This window comes from Myotis brandtii, unplaced genomic scaffold (genome assembly GCF_000412655.1).
Source record: "Myotis brandtii unplaced genomic scaffold, ASM41265v1 scaffold123, whole genome shotgun sequence".
Lineage (NCBI taxonomy): Eukaryota > Metazoa > Chordata > Mammalia > Chiroptera > Vespertilionidae > Myotis > Myotis brandtii.
Window position 1 is genome coordinate 2,410,183 of NW_005354291.1, and position 20,633 is coordinate 2,430,815.

A 20,633-nucleotide genomic window follows, 5' to 3' on the forward strand; every position below is an offset into this window, starting at 1 on the left:
CTGGGAATCAGCCATAGCTGCTTGCTCCGCCCTGTTGATTCTGAGACCCCGCCCCATCCAGGCTGCTGCAAAGCCTTTTGCATATGAATGCCCGGGTCCTTTACAATCTGACAACTACCTAACAAATTGCAGCTGGGCCAGACAGACCCAGAACTTCCAAGAGAAGGCCCAAGGCCCCACAGCAGCTTGCATTGCTTCTCAGCTGGGCCTCATCTGGGCACCCCCAAACCCCCAAAAAAGGAAGGGGAATCTGCATATCTCTTCATAGCTCCTGCTGGGTAACCTCAGGAAGAGGCTTAATTAGCACCTCCTTAGATCCAAGAGCCAGTGTACCCAGTGGTCAGAGTGGGACCACCCAGATTACAACTCCTCAGATTCATAAGGAACACACTCAGGGGGCAGACTCAGTGAGCACCAAAGCCCCACTGAAGCAAGTCTTGCCCCAGAAGGGTGTCTTCAGCACAGAAGTTCTCCCACTGCAGACACAGCTGATTCTCACTGCCAATTGGCCTGGAGGTCAATTCCTCCCAGTGACACCTAAAACAATCAAGGCATAACTACAACAAGACTGTGCACAAAGCCCACAAGGGGGTGCACCAAGAGTGTCCACCTCAGGTAACTGGGGAGGCTGAGCCACTGGGCCCTGTAGGACACCTAGCACACAAAACCACTCTACCAACACAGGGAAGCAGACAAAATGCGAAGACAAAGAAACAGGTCACAAATGACAGAAATGGAGGACAGCAAACGACTGGATATAGAGTTCAAAACCACGGTTCTAAGATTTTTCAAGAATTTTATGGAAACCGCCGATAAATGTATTGAGATCCTTAAGAAATCTAGTGAGACCCTCGATGTTGTGATAAAGGACCAACTAGAAATTAAGCATACACTGACTGAAATAAAGAATATTATACAGACTCCCAACAGCAGACCAGAGGATCGCAAGAATCAAGTCAAAGATTTGAAATGCGAAGAAGCAAAAAACACCCAACCGGAAAAGCAAAATGAAAAAAGAATCCAAAAATACGAAGATAGTGTAAGGAGCCTCTGGGACAACTTCAAGCGTACCAACATCAGAATTATAGGGGTACCAGAAGAAGAGAGAGGGCAAGATATTGAAAACCTATTTGAAGAAATAATGACAGAAAACTTCCCCTACCTGGTGAAAGAAATAGACTTCCAAGTCCAGGAAGCGCAGAGAACCCCAAACAAAAGGAATCCAAAGAGGACCACACCAAGACACATCATAATTAAAATGCCAAGAGCAAAAGACAAAGAGAGAATCTTAAAAGCAGCAAGAGAAAAAAAGTCAGTTACCTATAAGGGAGTACCCATACGACTGTCAGCTGATTTCTCAACAGAAACTTTGCAGGCCAGAAGGGAGTGGCAAGAAATATTCAAAGTGATGAATAGCAAGAACCTACAACCAAGATTACTTTATCCAGCAAAGCTATCATTCAGAATTGAAGGTCAGATAAAGAGCTTCACAGATAAGGAAAAGCTAAAGGAGTTCATCACCACCAAACCAGTATTATATGAAATGCTGAAAGGTATCCTTTAAGAAGAGGAAGAAGAAGAAAAAGGTAAAGATACAAATTATGAACAACAAATACACATCTATCAACAAGTGAATCTAAAAATCAAGTGAATAAATAATCTGATGAACAGAATAAACTGGTGAATATAATAGAATCAGGGGCATAGAAAGGGAGTGGACTGACTATTCTCGGGGGGAGAGGGGTGGGGGGGGAGCAGGAAGAGACTGGACAAAAATCGTACACCTATGGATGAGGACAGTGCGGGGGGTGAGGGCAGAGGGTGGAGGGGAGCTATGGGGGGAAAAAAGAGGAACAACTGTAATAATCTGAACAATAAAGATTTAATTTAAAAAAAAAGTTTGATAGAGCCAAAAATAGAAGGGCCAATTCCTACATTATGTACCTTATGTATTTGTGTCCAGAAAACTTATCATATAAATGAAGATCCCAGAAAAGTGCAATCTGGGAGAAACAACCAAAAATATAACTGGGACTAACAAAAACACTTGAAATTCCCTGCTGCCTGAGCAGCACTTGACACAAATTATCAAGATTTAAAAGTCACTACTCTAACTTTATTTTAATCACAGTAATACAGATAAATGTAGTTGTAAATTCTAAGGAAATATTGCCAATGGGAATATTTAAAATGTCCTAATAAAATCCATTCAATTCTCCCTCTCTCAAAGTAAACACATACCTCTTATGCTGATGCTATTTCTCTTATACATTCCTATACTTACTTGTGCTTTGTTTGAAAGAATTTTGCTAGAATGTCTAGAATTGCTTCCAAGCTCTTTCTTCTTTCATCTCTTGAGTTTTCCATGTGATAAGCCCTGTGCTTCTTCTCACTTTACTCCTGTATTTTATCGTCTTGTGATGCTGATGGGAACCATCACTTTCTCTTGGCCCTTCTCACTCCTTAATTTTCCTAGACGTTCTCTTCTCTCCAACCTTCCTCTTTTGTCTGTCTCAGAGGAATCTGTCCTTGAGGCAGGGCTTTTCTGCTCCTTTAATTACCAAGGCCTATTTTCTCTCAGCATAGTGAATTCTCTTTTTAATGAATGTTAGTGAGATTTTGACACCAAACTTTTGAACACAAGCCTAAAGTATAGATTTGTAGTTGGGATTATTCTTCAGACTAACACTCCTTTATGTCTGAAGAATTTATTCAGTGATGTCTGATTAACAGCAGCAACAATGTGTCTGCTAAACTACAGAAATAATAAAACAGAAATAATTATATTCCCTTAAATATTATTTTTCATTTATTTAATAGTATTATTTAACTGCAAATTGTTATTGGTCTCAAAATCTAATGTTATCATGTTAACATGTTAGGTTCTTTTAACTTAAATATGTTTTAAACATATTGTTAGGTCACCGAAGGAGGAACACAGGAGGCCAGAGTGGTGAGGGATTACTAATTTATTCATCATCCGCACACCAGGTGGCTGTCTGGATGGCTCCAGCACCCAGGGAGGGGAGTCAGCGGCTTTTAAAGGACTTTTGGCGGGATTTTTCTGGGCGGAGACTTCTTTATGCATACCAAGAGGGGAGAGAATGGAATGTGGTCATCATCATCACAAGTGAAAAGTGGTCTTCAGCAAAGGGAATGTCCATGGTGAAATGACCTGAAAAACCAATTCCCAGGGGAAGGGTATCAACTCAATTGCTCCATCAAACCTAACACATATTTCAATAAAACATTTGAGTATTTAATTTCACTGAAATAGATATAGAACTAAGTCTGCCAGGATAGATAAGATAGCTTCTGTTATCTTTGATTTAATAAAAGTAGGATTTTTAGTTACCTATTCTGATTACCAAAGGTAACTTATATAGCATTTCTGAAATTACAGAAATACAGTGAGAAACAACATAAAATTAATTTTGGATAAAGAAATGAAGGGGCTTTAAATTGCAAAAGGAACTAAATCTCTTGTGCATGGCAGAATACACGGTGAGTAGAGATTTTTATTAAAATCATGTTTGGTTTATAGAGACGCCATTGATTTAAATAAGAAGTTTAAACCTCATAATTCAGATGACTTGAATTCATAAAATTAAACATCAGAAAAATATTAATGGACTTATTGTTTAGCAAAGGAAATGTAGAAATCATGGACTGTGATATCAAATGACATTTGGTTGAGGTCATAAGTATAAAAATATGTAGACAAATACAGAAAGGTAAATGTGAAATATACCATTGTTTAAAGTAAAAAAAAAAGTAGAAATTATACACAAAATGAGCACTAAAGAGTAAAATGCTAAGCTAGGACAGAAAGATGTAGCAATCACTACAGATTGTAGTCTGAATCAGCAGAATTGATAAGAAAGGAAATATACTGCATGGATTAGAGAAGCCACATGGTAATTCTCTAACTATACTATTCATCTAAAGCTCAGCACAGATGCTGAATTTTGAAAAGGATTAGGAAGTAGAACATTTAGGAAATGATAAGCAAGTCCAGGTAATACAGCACTGTGAAAAGAGCTGGACTGTGACGGCGGAAGTGTCTACTCTTGAGGTTAGAGCAATGTCACCCATTACCAGAGGCCATAGTCCAGGCACCTTCTGCCTCTCAGCCTCACTATCCTCATTTGTCAAATAAAACATTTATAAAATCAGCTGCACAGCTTCCATGTAGGTCTCAGAGTTTATGGGTCTGAATGAGAAAAATATGGGCAATTGAGAAACTATACTATCCTCATTTGTCAGATAAAACATTTATAAAATCATCTGCACAGTTTCCATGTAGGTCTCAAAGTTTATGGGGTCTGAATGAGAAAAATATGGGCAATTGAGAAACTACTGATATTATGAATTTTAAACATTTGTAAAGATACCCTATAGAAGTTCATAAACTATTCACTATATTCAGTGATGACAATGGGGGAAATGGGATTAATCAGAAGTAAGAACAATATAGTTTGCTGAATGATTCTCAGTCCTCACTGCCTTAGTACCAAGTAGGTATCTCTACAAGATATAGACACTAGCCTTAGCCCAAAGATTCTGTTTCAAATGGTCTTGAGTGTGTCTAGACAACAGTGTGTTGTTGTTGTTATTGTTGTTAATATTTTTTCTGACTTCAGAGAAAAAGGGAGAGGGAGAGAGAGATATAAACATCAATGATGAGATAGAATCATTGATCAGCTGCCTCCTGCACACCCCACATTGGAGCTTGAGCCCGCAACCAAGGCATATGCCCTGCCAGGGAACCGAACCATGACCTCCTGGTTCATAGGTCAACACTCAACCACTGAGCCATGCCAGTTGGGCCAGACAACAGTGTGTTTTAACAGTCCCCTTAAATGTTTCCAGTTTTCTTCCAGGTATGGAAACCTCTGAATTAGACATAGTAAATTATTACCTGCCAATGAAAGGTTACAGATAATCTCTTTCTCTGAAGCCTATGAATCTTAGAAAATCAATCAATAAACTGTAAAATGAACAATACAACCACAATAATAATTAATACCTATTTAGACCTCAACATATTTATTAGATACTTTTATAAGTGCCTTAAATACAGTAACTTAATTAATTCTGTCAACAATATTTTTATGTATTTACTCATATTTTCATGTTTTTAAAAATGGGACAGAAGCAGATGATCAATGTTTCTCCCTCTTCCTTCCTCTCTCTCTCAAAGTCAATTTTTTTAAAAAAGTAAAAGAATTAAAGAATGTCAGTTATTTTACTAGACCCTATCTTCTCCTAAAAGCATTATATTAATATACCAGAGGCCTGGTGCATGAAATCCATGAACGGGTGTGGAGGGGGGTCCCTCAGCCCGGACTGCACTCTCTTGCAATCTGGGAACCCTCAGGGGATGTCTGATAGCCAGTCGACGTCCCTCTTGTAATCTGGGACCACTGGCTCCTAACCACTTGCCTACCTGCCTGCCTGATTGCCCCTAACCAGTCTTCCTGCCTGTCTGATTGCCCCTAACCACTCGCCTTCCTGCCTCATTGCCCCTAACCACTCTGCCTGCCTGCCTGATCACCCCTAAGCACTCTGCCTGCCTGCCTGATTGCCCCTAACCACCTCTGCCTCGTTCCCCCCGTCTGCCGCAGCGCCGCAGCTTCATCTGGAAGGACATCTGGAAGGTGGTCCGGCTGTCCGGCCTAATTAGCATATTACCCTTTTATTATTATTGATAATGCCTATAGTGAATTCAATATAAAACATGGTTTAGTTTTCCCACATAATCCACACCTTCAAATTAAACTCTTTTGAAAGTATATTTTCTTCTGGAAAATATTATCTGTATTTACTTTATATTTCCCATTGAGTTTAGTGTTATAAGACATAGGACAAAATTGCTATCTTCTTCAAACTTTCTATTGAAGTCAATATTATGACTTTCACTATCTCAGAATTTCTCTCCTCTGTGCTGTTTCATGCAGTCCCTGTGCTATAGGCATTTTATGACACTTAGAGATTAAGATATTTCAAACCTCAGTGACTATATGTTTCCACTGGGAGATGAGAAACAGACTTTACAGTCTCCACACACACAATGCAATTTTAAAAATAAAATTCCATAAATTAAGGCTCCCATAAACTTTTGGAAATTCTGCCATTATGAGAAGCTGTTTCATTGTATTTGGTCCCCACAATAAGGTAGAGTTCATGGAGAGGTGGCGTTTAAACCTGGACTACCCTTAATTAGCATAAAGGTCTTATGAAAAGATTACACTTTGGCAAAGAGCTTGTGCCTATTAAAAATCTCAGACAGATGATGAATATGTAACCACTGGAAATGTACTAATCAGAATACACTACCTTGAAGAAAATATCAACTGTATCTTTTCACTGTAAGACAGAAGCAGAGGCCTGGCATTAAAGGGAGGCTACAAACAGGATTGGGATCAACTAGGAAAGTCAAGCTTCAGCTTCCATCTCACAAAATAAAGATACAGTAGTAGAGGCCCAGTGCACAAAATTCATGCACTGGAGGGGGGTCCCTCAGCCCCGGCCTGCGCCCTCTCACAGTCCAGAAGCCCCGCGATGGATAGCCCCAAAGAGGTAGACCTCACCCACCTGGCCGGGGATCTGCAATGGATCACCCCCACAGAGGGAGGCCCCACCTATCTGCCACAGCCCACCAGTAGGTGGCCTGGGCCTCCCTCTGCAGGGCAATCATGGGGCAATGGCCGGGCCCCCGACCAATCACATTGCACCCGCCTTGGCTGGCCTGGTGCCAGTGGGTGTCATAGCATGGTAGTCTGGACAGTTGTTCAGCTGTTTGGCCATTTGGTCAATTTGCATATTATGCTTTTATTATTATAGATAAGGAAGCTACAAAGAGACTATACATTTGCTAAAAATCTAAAAAAATATCTTACTCTGATCATGTTCCACAATCTTTTGTGTTGAGAAGGTATTCAATTAATACTTGTTGACTTGACTGATTGCATTGATTAAAGAACACATTGAAGCCTTGTCTGTGTGTTTTTTCCAGAAACTGGAAACTGTAATTACTGTAATTAGTGCAGAAAATTCATATGCAGAAAAAAATTCATAATGAATAGCCATGCAGTCCTTTTCTACCAGTATATGCAGTATATAATGCCTAAAAATAATTAGAAACTCTTTGGACATAATCAGCTTTCCTTCATACTCCATCTAGAATATTTTAAACAGCATCTGACGGAGTCTTAGTGGTTGGAATTCTGCATGATGTGAGTCCTCACTGGAACCATGTCTCTGATGGTTCTTCATTTAGAGCAGTGCCTCCCACATGCCACAGACTGTCTAAATTAGAATCACCTGTGGTGAGTATTAGCTTCACAGCTTGCTGGCTTCCACGTCGGACACACTCATCAGAATCTCTGGGGGTGAGGCCCTGGAAGTTATACAAACACTCCAGAAGCTTCTTGTGTGTAGCCAGGTGTGGGAAGCCCTCCTCTAGACAGCAGCAGAATGGAATCACCATGTACAAATAGAGGGCAGTGGGCTTCTATGTTATCATGCCTATTATGATATCTTCTAAAATGAGAGAAGTTTCATGGTTTTACATATGATATCTTCTAAATAACTCTCCAGTTCGTTCTTTCTTATTGCAAATTTAATGATAAATTTAAAATTTTGATTTTCCACTTTTAAATTGAAAAAGACTTTTAAATGTCCTGACGGGGCAATAAAATACAAGATGTATAATTTATAGAAATCTAAGCTCATCATTACAGAATAATTATCATCTAAAAAAATAATGCATGAGTCTATGGACTTTTGAGAGCTGACTGTGGCAGCAGCTTTGAAAGTATGTATTAATTTTATTGCTGAGTAGTAGTATTTCATTTCATGAATATACCACATTTTGTTTATCTATTCACCAAAAGATGGACATTTTAGTTGTTTATAAATTTTGGTTACTCTGAATAATGCTGCTATAAATATTCAGTACACGTCTTTGTGTGGACATATGTTTACATTCTCTAGCTACATAGAAGTGGAATTTCTGGTTCATGTGGTAATTTTATATTTTAAGAAATTGTGAGAGAGAGAGGGTGGGGGGAGAGAGAGAGAGAGAGGTGATAGAGAAACATGGATCATTTGCCTCCCTTACACACCCCCACCAGGGATGAACCCACAACCTGGGTATTTGCTTTGACCTGAATCAAACACACAACCCTTGACCCTTCAGTGCACAGGACAATGCTCCAACCAATTGAGCCACCTGGCCAGGGCTATTTTGGAGGGACTATTTTTAATTCACTTAAGTCAGCTCCTAAGATTAGTATTGCTTGGTAATGGGCTAGGGAAATATAATTTTATGAGACTGTAAGAACTTCCAAAGTGATTTTACCAATTACACTCCTACCATGAGTGGATCATAAAATTGAAATGGATCCTAAAGAACAATTTAGATATAAAGAAAAAATTTGAGTAAATTCATATAGTTGGGGAGATGCATGGCATGTTTATAAAGTATCACATTGGGACAGTGAAAAATCAAATTGGAGCAGTCAGGCAGTGCCATGTAATTGAGATCTTTGCACGTCAAGCCAAAGTATAAGAATTTGATGCATACATTTTATATGTTCACCTATAAAGGGAATCTGAGGTGTCACTAAAAGATGAAAGTGATATTTTAAAAGGCTAATTAGACAATGCCACAGGTAGCAAAAATTATGTAATAGAGACGGAAAGGAAATGCAGTGGTTCAAACTTAGGAAAGAAGTCTTGGCCATGGTTAATGCTGTGGAAAGAGAGAGGAATGCATGATAGTAAAGAAAAGAATAATGTAGGTATTTAGTGACTGACAGGTAATGTGTATGAATGACAGTAAGTAGTCTTAGTTAATTAAATAGAATAACTTTTAAAAATCTCTAGGATGAAAATAAATAAATAAATAAATATCTCTAGGATGGATACAATAAAATCTTAAATTTTAAACCAACTAAATAGTGCAATCTATGGACACATATAGATTATTGAAAATCACATGGGCATGCAAATGTGACTCATCTCACCCTTTGTTTTCCATAGAAAGTGATTATTGGGTTCTATTTTGAGAAATTTAATCTGTTAAACTGAAAATGGGCATACTCGATAAAGGTATCTTTTGCCTTTCTTATTAGTTGTGCTTCCTTTGTTTTTGTTTCTTTTATACTGCTTATTGTAAACCCTCATGGATTACCTCATCAACATCTGCTTTGCTCTTTGAAAGTTATTCCTGTTTAGCATTTCTTATTTTAATACATGAACAGCTGGTAAAGGTTTGCTTAGAAATCCTGGAGCCACAGAGTTCACTTGCTTCTAATATTTTATTTTCTCACTTTACATTATCCTCCTGAGTTATAGGGCAGTGATATTTTAGCATCAGAAAACAATTACTTCTGATGAATCTTAAATACTCACGATGATAATCAACAGGATTTATCGGGTACCTATTTTTTGCTCAATGCTCTGATGAACCCTGAGAAGGAGAAAGGTACATGGCTTCATCCTTGTTCTGAAAGAGTTCACAACCTTGTTGAGAAAAAAAGACTAAAACCAAAAATGAGTGATCAATAAAATCTGTATTGTAGTGTACGGTTTTACAAAGAGAAAGAAATGAGGGCTGAAGAAAAGAGAAAAGGCTAAAAGAGATGTAACTTAAACAAATGATAGGCTTTGGGAAGATAGAAGTTAAATTATACATCATTACACCCAAAGGAAATACAAAGTAGGTGTTCCTGAGGTTGTATTACTAATTTTTATTATTTTATTGCAATTTATGTTCATTATTCTTTTGTTAAGATTAATATCATCTTTCTCAAATTCTTTTAGTTAAAGTATAGTCTTAAAATGTTTTGGATCCTCCTGTCTTGGTTAATAAGGACTTGATTTCTTAAGCGTGGGGGATGCTATTTTATACATGTGTTTCCTAGGTCAAAATTGGGTTTGTCTATTGAGGAATTTTCTGCTGCTAAGAAAATGTCTTATAATCTTTTCACTAACTTTATTTTGCTGGCTTTATTCAAGGGAATTAGAAATAACATGTTTGGGGCACTGAATCTAAGCCACATTTTTCTTTTTCACCCTGCTAATAAAATTTTAGCCCACAATATGTTCATTATTTTAATACACACTAACAATTTCCCTATTCACTTAAATAGGTGAATTTCACAAATTTAGGATATAAACTTATCTTTTCACTGATAAATCAATTTCCCCTTCTTTGATGCTATTTTTTGCATACAAGTAGTAATATAAATACAGGTTAAGCGGTCAAGGATTTAACTATGATAATTCTATGGCAATTTCTTCTTTCAGCCAACAATTTATCATTTGTATATATCATAGCTCATATTTAAGTTGTAGTTTGAAATGACCTTGTTTAAAACAAAAGAGAACTTAATTTTAAGAGGTTAATAATTATCTCAGTCATCTAAAAGTTCTATTCTAAAATATATATGAAAAAAATAAAAGCATCCCCTTGGTCTACCAAAAATAATATTGATTATTGGGCAGCCAAAGAAAAATGTAGAGCACTCCCATACTCATGTTCCATGTATATCTTATGATTTCTGGCTCAGAATGCTAAGGAAATTCAAGATCCAAAGTTGCAGAAGAAAATTAAGAAGTAGAGAGAGTCAGTTCTGCTACACACTCTTTCTTATTAATAATTTTATAAAGGTGTCATTTAGAGCTATCATTTAGAGCTATTTTAAGAGGGACATTCATCCATCCAATGTAAAATGGTATGCGCATTGCCTATTCACTGGAACATATTCTATCATGACTTCAGAATGGCACATTGTAAATATTTAGGACAAATATCTAGTCATCCATTTCTATAACATAGAACATGGAAATCATGGAGGAGTTCTTCTGTACCACACTGAATCAATCACTCAATTCTATTGATTTTACATCTTAAGTACCTCAAATCTATTCTCTTTGAAATTATACCCCCATTACAGTCTTGATTCAGCCCTAAGTCATATTTTTTTCACAGACTATGGAAATAAGTGAACTGTTCTAAAGTTGAGCATGCTTGCATGCTATTCTGGCAACAGAGGGAATAGATGGATGACAGGTCTCCGTTCAAAGACATAGGTTCATCTCTTTCCACATCCACACATGCACACTCCCACGTATGTGTATATACAAAAATCCAAATATATGTGTGCAAATATTTACTAAATAAAACTTATCAGCTTCTAAATACAATAGTGATGAAGGCTCAGGGGTAAGTAAGATAATTTGTTATATGTATTGCTTCTGCATTCTCTCTAATTTTTCTGGTCTATTTCTCTCTCTTTTCTAAACTTGAGGACACTGTCCTATGGCAATATCAGAAATGATATGCTAATTGTAGAGACTTTACAACTGCTTCATTTCTATTCCTTATAATATAAAAACTTCATACTTTGAATACAGGTTTTGATCAAGTGTATTTTATGGCTTTAGCGGTTCTTTTCCTCTTTTTCTATTTCACCTGCGGCAAGTTAAAATCTCAAGATATGCAAAATTCCTTAGATTCAAATATGCTCTGCAAAATCCTTTCAGTCTTTTGTTCTGCAGGTGGAATGGAAAGAATATTAAAGACCTTATTGAATTTAGGGGGAGAAGTTATCTTCCAAGCTGAATATTATCTGGACAAATCTTACACCATATATTTTTTCTTTTTTTTCCCCCGCACCATTAAGCTTGGAATCTCAGTTTCCTGTCCTCAAAGCTCAAATTTCCTATCATTATCATAATAGCAGTAAATGCTTTAAAGATCCTTTAACATCCTAATGTTTCACAATTCTAAAGTTAAGAGGAGTTCTTTGCATTTGGAGTTAAAGACTTAACTTACTGCTTAATTTTGACTTCATGTAAATAGCAATGGGTGCAAATCTGAGTAAGTAGTTTTCCAATTTTTTTCATGTTGTCTTCCTTTCATTTAATTGAAAATACTGTTTGTTTTTTGTATGTATAATTAAAACATGTACTGTGTTTAATTGTTTACAGATGACAACAGGAAAATATTTATTCTTGAAAAGCACTAAGCAAATTGTAGTTCTTAATACTCCCATGACCCAGGCGTAATTGGAATTGAAAAGGTCTTTCATTTTCTTTTCTCGACATATCCCCTCTCTCAATTGTGACCAAATTGAAGTGACTATGGACTCACTGTTTTTGCGTGTATTCAATATTTTTTCAACCATGTCAATATTTTCTATGGATGTTTTTTATTAACTGCTTTTAGTTTCCTTTCATCTATTTAGTAAGAAACTAGTACTTAGATACCTGGACATTTTAGACAGCAGTTTAAAAAACAAAACATAGAGGAAGTCAACAAATTTTCCAGCTTCTTGAATGGGAGTTTTAGTGTTTTATGTGGTTCCATAGATATTTGCTGAACAATAGTATCAGTCACATCAAAATGCTAAAATGTATCTCAGGCTCAAAGGTCCATTTTTTTATAGCTCCAATATTAAAAATGAAATGCAGTCATAGGAAATAAATGTAGCAAATAATTTTCCCTAGTATTGCATGTTCCCACATTCGTCTGAAATTTAATTTATTGGAGGGTAGAGGGTCAATAGAGAGAAGGAAAAATAACCAAGTACAGTATATATAAATGCAAATTATCTAAACAGGAATCAATACTTATGAATGAGAAAGTGTTGGCTGCTGTGCTATTTATCAAATCATTTATCAATGATCTATCAATATAATAGAAGAAAAGGACTTTATAGGAATATGAGTATATGATAGATATACAAAATGTATAACATCTATCAAGCTCTATTTTTATTGATTTTTTTTGAGAGAGAGAGACAGAGGAAGGGAGAGGGAGAGAAAATAGAAATATCTATGACAGAGAAATACTGATCAGCTGCCTCTTGCACGTCCCCTACTGGGGATTGAGCCTGCAACCTAGGCATATGCCCTGACTGGAAATTGAACCAGCAACCTCTTGGTGTGTGAGATAATGTTCAATCCCCTGAGCCACACAGCTGGGCTCAAGCTATATTTTTATTATGCAGAAAATGTTCCCATACTCCTAATTCCTGTGCTGCCTGAAAAAATTGGTATGCTCAAGAACTTCAGGTGCCAAGACATTGACATGTGAGAGACAGTGAGAGGTGCAGAGGCAGAGGCACACATTAGAGGAATTACAGATAGCTCAGTGTGCAGAAGACTACATAGGACTTTAAGAAAAAATCTAGAAAGTTAAGCAGGAGCCAGAACACCAATGACTAAATATTCGAACTTGGTCCTGAGAACAACAAAAAGGCTTTAAAAGTATTTAAGTATCAAACGAATGACCAGAGTTATGATTTGAACGGTCCTCTGGCTGCAGAGAGAATAATGCATTTGAGGAAGTAAACCTAGAAACAGCTGTTGGCATCTTCCAGCAGAGAGAGGATGCTGCCCTAAACCATGGCCGTGAGGAGGAAGCCTGCATGGAACAGCACAGCCCTGAAATGAACCACCTACCTTTCCAGTGAAATCTTAGTCTGAGTGGCAGGAAGGTCTTACCATGTGTTGGCAGCAACTGCTATTCACAGAGAATGGGAAGACAGATTTCTCTGAAGTGAGTTGGCTATAGGCTAATTGACTAGATCTTGTCTCAAAATTTCTTAAGTCTCCTACTTACAGAAGCAGAAGAGCAGACCACTTGGATTGAATCTACATCTACCATGTCTTTCTAGTTTTGAGTCTTAAGGAAACTTAAGCACAGTTGGACTACCCTACTTTTAAAATTATTTTAGAAAGTCTTCTTGCTTTACAAATTTCTAACTAAACAATACTAATAAAGTATCTCTTGTTTTTTATGATCACCCGAAGTTGCACACTTTTATTCCAGTGAACTTTGGTAAATTATTTCTAATTATTTAGGAGAATTCTTTCATTTTTCCCATTGGTTTTATTGAATTTACATCAAGTTATCAAAGAAAATTCAACAATGAATTCTTTTGAGGCCTTTTTTGAATGCCTTTAGACCACAGATAATATTGCTTACACTGGAGATAAAGTAGTAGATCTGTAGAAATGTATCTTGAAAAATTGTAAGTATTACTAGTATACACTTAAAAATGAATTACTAAGGTACAGATCCTTACTACAAAAAATGTGGCATAAGTTGCTATCCTTCACCAAGTCATAATGGCAAATCTTTATGTTTCTATTTTTTATTTTAAAATATTTTATATAAAAGTATTATCACTGAGAAATTCATAATTTGGAAATTAGTGCATGTCAACAGATATAATAAATTAGGAAATCAAAAAAAATAGTTTTACTTAATCCTTTTCTATGATTACTAGTGCTCTGTTGCACGAAGATTCGTGCAATGGGCCTTCCTTCCCCTGGCTGCCGGCACCGGTTTTCCTCTGGCACCCGGGACCCAGGCCTTTGGTCTCCCCCAGTGACCCAGGCCCCCAGCCCCTCCTTGAGCAGAGCCCAGGGCCGGCAGGAAGTTTGGCTTCCTCCATCGCCGGGAGCAGCCCAAGCCTCCTGCTCGCTCCAGCTCCGTGACCGCCGCCATCTTTAGTCGTCTTCAGTCTTCGCTCTGCGCCTGCGTATGCAAATTAACCACCATCTTTGTTGGATTAATTTGCATAGTCACTCTGATTGGCTGGTGGGTGTAGCAGAGTGGCGGAGTGACAGAGTGATGGTTAATTTGCATGTTTCTCTTGTATTATATAGGATTATTAACTTATATGAATAAGCATTTCTAGAGTAGGATTTGTGAACCTAGGCATAAGGTGGGATTTTGGTAGAGAACCTCTAGAGGCCCTGTGCATGAAATTTGTGCACTCAGGGTTTCAAGGGGGGGTGGTCCTCAGCCCCGCCTGTGCCCTCTTGCAGTCCAGGAGCCCTCGGGGGATGTCTGACTGATGGCTTAGGGCTGCTCCCCCTGAGGAGCGGGCCTAAGCCATCAGTCAGACATCCTTAGTGCTGATGCAGAGGCAGGAGAGGCTCCCGCCACTGCTGCTGCACTCCTGCATTGAGCGTCTTCCCCCTGGTGGTCAGTGCATGTCATAGAGACTGGTAGTTCTGCTGTTCGGTCTATTTGCATATTAGCCTTTTATTATATAGGATAATATAATTGCTAAAATACCTGGTTAAAAGACTTTGCTAGAAGCAGGTTTACCTGAAAACTAGAATACCTGAAATAGTAGGAATGAGTAAATTCATGGGGATATCAAAATAAATGCTTTGAAATTAGATGTCCTGAACCATCAAGGAGTTATGCTAGTATGATACAATTTTATCATGGGCTTAAAAATATTTATTGAATTCAGATCAAAAATAGTAAAATATAAAAGATCTGGCCCAGAATATATTACCAATTTAGACACATGCATCTTGAACCTTAGATTTTAAATTGAGTCATTTGGTGCTATATTAGCTGATAAACACATCTTAAAAATCTGTTTTTTATTTAGCTCATTTACCTGAAGATAGCTTAAAAATATCATTAGGCTCTCACACACATACACAATGCTGACTATAAAGTTTTACTAACATCTCTTTATATTTAATTCAACTCTTTCCCCCACTGCAGTAATTTTTATAGATGTTTGCTAGCATTAAATCTAAATAGCTACATTTTGTCCTTCCCTAGGTCTTAGTTTATTCCATGAATAATGGAAATAATTAGCCTATATATTGAAGGTGCCATCTCCACACATCAATGACCAATAAAACCTCTAGGAAATAGAACCCATTCACCAGACTGTAATTAATCAGAGTTGTTTTGACACTCATTTTTAGAGCAAAGAGACAGTGTGCAAATAAGTATAATCAGTTTGACTGAATAGTTGACTCTTAGGGGTATAAACATGGAACAGTTTTATTTTTCCAATAACTTCTACCAACTCTGGTCTGTTATCTGCCCCTCAGTCCTTTTCTGGTGAATGGCAGTCATCTTTAGCGACAGTTCAGTCTGATTGTTCATTTTTTTTCCTGTCATATCTAGTAATTAAAAGTGTCATTCCGGTTCTTAAGACTCAATCCTCTTCATTTCTAAACTAAGTATCACAATGATTGTTTAACCCCAGCCAGCCTTTTACACTGTTTCCCAGAAGCATAGAAAGCTCATCTATTTTTGACATGTGCCTCTACACCCCTTGTCTTACCTTTGTCATCTCTTTCCAGCCCCTTTCTCTACGTCCTGGCAGAGTCCAACACATGAGCTCAGAGGATTTCATATGGGAGACAGTCATCCACTGGTCCTTGGGTTAAAACCAGAGGGAGGATTGGCCATTCCCAATTTTGTACAAATGGTCTGTTCTTCCTAAAACTAGAAAGGGAGAAGGACTGCTGACTTCTTTAAAAAGAAAAAGAAAAAGAAAAACCTGCTTTTAGAAAAGGCCACCAAATCCATTTGGCTTCTCTGTCTCTATGATCTCCCAGGAGTCACAAACCGAAAATAAAGCCTACTAAAAAACTTTCCCTGGAGAAGTCCATAGTTTTGTTCCCAAGCACATAATTCTTCTCTATAATTTCTGCAGGATCCTTATCCTTCTTTAATTGAAAAATATTTTACGACTCCATGATAATATATTTTAGGTAACTTTTTAGGCTATCTTGGAATCAATATATGTTCAGCTCTAAAATTAAGAGCAGTAAATCTAAGGATAGATAGTAACCAAGCACCAAGGAGAGATTAAATGCATTTTAACTACAATGTATCATTAAGATTAAGATAGTAAAAAATTGGTAAATATTAAAATCAAAATGTTTTGTTAATTACCATACTCCATACATTCCAATTAACTGAAGCTTCCCTCTATTATATTCTGCAGGGAATTAAAGACCAATGAAAGTACATCCCTAAATGCCAAGTCTTCCAATTTGTTCAGAGCTTTCTTCTGAACAAATTAGATTCATTGATCCTACTCACATCCAACAAAATGAGTTATTAAGAAAGAAGTAAGCTGTTGTTAGCAACCCCTTTCTCTATCTCCACCCCAGAAAATAGCTAGCTTTTATATCTTAAGGATGTTACTTGGTCTTATGCTATCATTGATAGGGGTAATGATAAGAGAGGTAGCAATTAATTATCAGAGGTAAAGAGTTTCTATGCCCCAGGACTATTGGAAAGCATTAAGGATAGAGTCTGATGCTTTGAGGGAGAGAAGATGAAGCTAGGAGGCACTAAAAAGTTTGAGCTTTTCCAAAATTTGAGAAGGAAATGGAGAAAATTAATTCTTTAGCTGCATTTTTAGCTGTATTTTAAGATAACCACTTTTAACCAGTCGCCTGTCATGGAAAAAATCTCAATGCTATAACTAATCATTATAAAGCTTAAAAAGCTTCCAGATTTCCACTATATAAGTTTTCCTATTGCATGCCTCTGAGCTTCATTCCACTGTTTATTTGAAGACTCCCAGTTTGTGAACTGTCCTATGCATAATAAACTCTTACTAAATACAATTTTATTGACCTAAGTTTCTAGATTTTAACATCTTTCTTTTCTTTTCTTTTTTTCTTTTTTTTTTTAAATTTGCTTCTTTCCAGAACTCTGGTCTTCTGGATCCACTATCCACATTACTATATTTTCCACCATATTTGTCATTTTTTTTTCTCAGTACTTTAAGGTATATTTTGTACTTGATATTTTAGGCCATTAATTAAAAATCAAAATTAATTGTTTTTCCTTGAATTATTGTATTTAACTGTTTAGTGGGGAATTATGTGTTAGGTTCCAGAACATCCTGTCCATTCTACACTTGAATGTGAATCACTGACGTGATTCTAATATTGTTGTTGTTTTTTTACTCAATCTTTCATATATGTCCCCTACAACCTTATTTCACTGGATGCGTGTAGTTTGCTCTACCTAAATTTCCTCACTCTAACAGATAGAACCTTAATGTGATGCCTTTTTTCTCTGTAAGTTCACAGATGTTATTGAGTTCCATCTTAATGGGTGGCTAACAGTGGTTCTCAACCTTCTGGCCCTTTAAATACAGTTCCTCATGTTGTGACCCCCAACCATAAAATTATTTTCGTTGCTACTTCATAACTGTAATGTTGCTACTGTTATGAATCGTAATGTAAATATCTGACATGCAGGGTGGTCTTAGGCGACCCCTGTGAAAGGGTCGTTCAACCCCCAAAGGGGTCGCGACCCACAGGTTGAGAACCGCTGGTTTAGAAGGTGACGTGTTCTCGACCTCTAGGGATTTCTGGTCTAGATGCAGCAGACAGCGATTCCATTGCTCCTTTGTCTCCTGGTTCTCTAAGCATTTGGGCAATGAGGACACCCAGACACCAGCTTTTAATTGGTCCGTTGGAAGCCAATAAAACAAGGGGAGCTTAGGTTGATGTCAACTTTTCTCAGTGCGAAACCACAAAGCTTTGTGGGCCAAGGTCTTCCCAGGATTTAATGCTCTGTCCTCTCTCCTAGAGCCATCTCAAAGCTGATCTCCAGGTGTTCATACCGTGCTCAACCCATCTTTCTCTTCTTTTTTTCTTTTCTTGTTTATTTGTCTGTTTTGAGGTTAACATTTAAGAATAAGAAAAAGCAAAAATACTTTTTGGGCTTAAACACATTACAAATCCAATAAAAAAGAATTCTTAGCATGACAAACCTTAGTATCATCTGCTTCTCAGTCTTCATCTCATGAATCTTAACTTCCAACTGTGAACAAGTTACCTGGGATTTCCAGTTGCTAGTTAAAAAGAAGCTACACATTTGTAACATGATAAGTTCCTTTAGACCAGTGATGGCGAACCTTTTGAGCTCGGCGTGTCAGCATTTTGAAAAACCCTAACTTAACTCTGGTGCCATGTCACATATAGAATTTTTTTGATATTTGCAACCATAGTAAAACAAAGACTTATATTTTTGATATTTATTTTATATATCTTTAGACTGTCCATACTACTGAGTTCCTTACCTTACTACTTAATAGTTTAATTAGTATTAGGTAAGTTTCTTTCAGCTGGTAGCCTAACAGTTTTAGCTTTCTTGCAATTTAAGTGTTTTTGCTGACATACTGGCTTTCAAAGGGACCAACCATTTTCTTCTCATGACTTAAAAACATATCTTGGATATGGCAAAACACAGAAAACTTTTAAAAATACAAAGAAGTGATGTCCTCATAACTGCTTAAAATTGTTTGTGTGTACAAAATACAAATCACTCTGGAAATTTTTTTCCATGCTTTCAGATTATGTTAGAGGCAGGTTGCAAATGGTGTCTAAAGAGGATTGAAAAATTCAATGCTAATTTCATTTTACAAAGAACAAGCAAAGAAATAAACCCGAGATAAAAAATCAAGGGAGAATTGCAAAAGGTCCTATTAATTACCTTCCCAAAATGTTAAGATCATATTAGTTTTAACAACAAAACAGTGGTGGGGAAGGTCCAGCTGCTGATGCATTATATGTTTTTCATCTCCCCATTTTTTTTCCATCCATAATGAGAACAAGTCAAGAGGGAAATTATGAGCCAAAGCTTTACTTTTATTAAAAACCTGTGACAACTGAAACACACAAAAAAAGCTGTTGGTATATAATGCCAAAACACAGGGAAAGATTTTAATATCAAGTTGGTTCATGGCAGGGTTATCCTTCTACGGGATTCACTCCAAGATAAGAATAATAAATTATTAGAAATAATCACTTTCTTCCTTTATGCCTGGAAATAAATTTGTGATTAGTATACATTATGGGGAAAAGTGTTCTGTTCGTATAATTAGTTCATTTGTTTAAAACTTATTGAGATTTTATGTTGATTTCTAAACATAATGATCCTAAATATTACATTGCTTAGGTTATTTTCATAAAGGCTTATGCGTGTATTTGAAAGGGTAATTCATGTGAAAGAGTGCTATTTGTTTCTCGTAGTTAACACACCTTCAGAATGAAGCCTGATGATCCAGATTATGTGGATAAATGATAGGGAAAGAGCCCCGAGTGCTGAATTTGCAACATAAAAATATACCAAATATGATCCGATTACTCGTGCATCAAGTGTTTATTTAGCAACTACTCTAAATTAGACAGTGCTGAGCATTAACAATTCAAAATATTCTTTAGTAAACACCATCACTATCTGCTCTGAAGGTTAAATTAATAGGCACTATAAAATTCAAGGATGTAACTGCTGCTTGATCTTTAAGCATACTCCTATATTTAAAAATAGTGAGAATATCATCATTTAGTAATAAACTCTTAATTTTGGAATAATTTTGAGTAATAAACTATAAAGGTAGTACAGAAAGTTCCCTATCCCCTTCATCCAACTTCCCCTGCTATTAACCTGTTACATAACCAACCACAGCTCATTTTTCAAAACTAAGAAATTAACTTTAATAGAATACTAATAACTAAATTACAGATTTCACTCAACTTGCCCCAGTTTTTCTCTCCCAAGATTTAATCCAGGATACCACGTGACATTTAATTGCCAGGACTCCTTAGTCTCCTCTGGTCTGTGACAGCTTTTCCGTCTTTCCTTCTTCTTCAGAAATTCCACACTTTTTTTTTATATTTTTAATATATTTTTTACATTTCTATAACTTTTAAAGACTACCAGTCAAGCATTTTGTAGAATGTTCATCATTCTGGCTTTGCGTGATGTTTCTCATGATTACATGCTGTAGAGGGGAGGTGCCCTTTTCATCCCATTA

General features: G+C 36.8%; 1 long non-coding RNA gene across 1 annotated transcript in view; it reads right to left on the reverse strand.

Moving 5' to 3' along the window:
• Window positions 1-20,633, reverse strand: part of LOC102250480 — a 114,029-nt gene that overhangs the window by 73,268 nt on the left and 20,128 nt on the right. Inside the window, exon 2 of the long non-coding RNA XR_313171.2 lies at window positions 16,128-16,291. This is a non-coding gene — a long non-coding RNA (uncharacterized LOC102250480). The remainder of the gene's footprint in view (window positions 1-16,127; window positions 16,292-20,633) is intronic.